Raw genomic sequence first — 479 nt, 5'->3', positions numbered from 1 at the left:
GCAGCAAAGCGTCTGTGTAGCGCAAAAGCCCGGGTGGACAGTTTGTTTAATATAAAGCGGGAGATAACAGATACAGTATTTTGCTCGTGCCCTTGCTGCCCTGGGCCTGGGCCCTTTAGAGTTTGTGGACCCCTGGGCAATTGTCCAGTTGCCCGTATGGTTAATCCGGCCTTGCTGCTGTTGTGTCCTTGGGCAAGACACTTAACCCTCCCTGCATGCAGGTGGTGTTCAGAGGGATTGATGGCGCCTGTGCTGTCATGGTGCCACAGCCCCAGGGCAGCTGTGGCTTTACTGAAGCTCATCTCCACCAGGGTGTGAATGGATGAATGATACACTGTGGGTAAGTATTACTTTGTTCTTTTTTTTAAACACAGCTTTGTAAAAAAATTGTTTTTTACCTTACATGTTTCGGCTAATGACTCGAGCCATCATCAGAGTTGGCCAGTGTTGGTGGCGTCACTTCCATTTATCCATGGCCA

Source organism: Nothobranchius furzeri, chromosome 9 (assembly GCF_043380555.1).
Source record: "Nothobranchius furzeri strain GRZ-AD chromosome 9, NfurGRZ-RIMD1, whole genome shotgun sequence".
In the NCBI taxonomy this organism is placed as follows: Eukaryota; Metazoa; Chordata; class Actinopteri; order Cyprinodontiformes; family Nothobranchiidae; genus Nothobranchius; species Nothobranchius furzeri.
The sequence above is the reverse complement of the archived record's forward strand: the minus strand, read 5'-3'. Positions refer to the sequence as shown.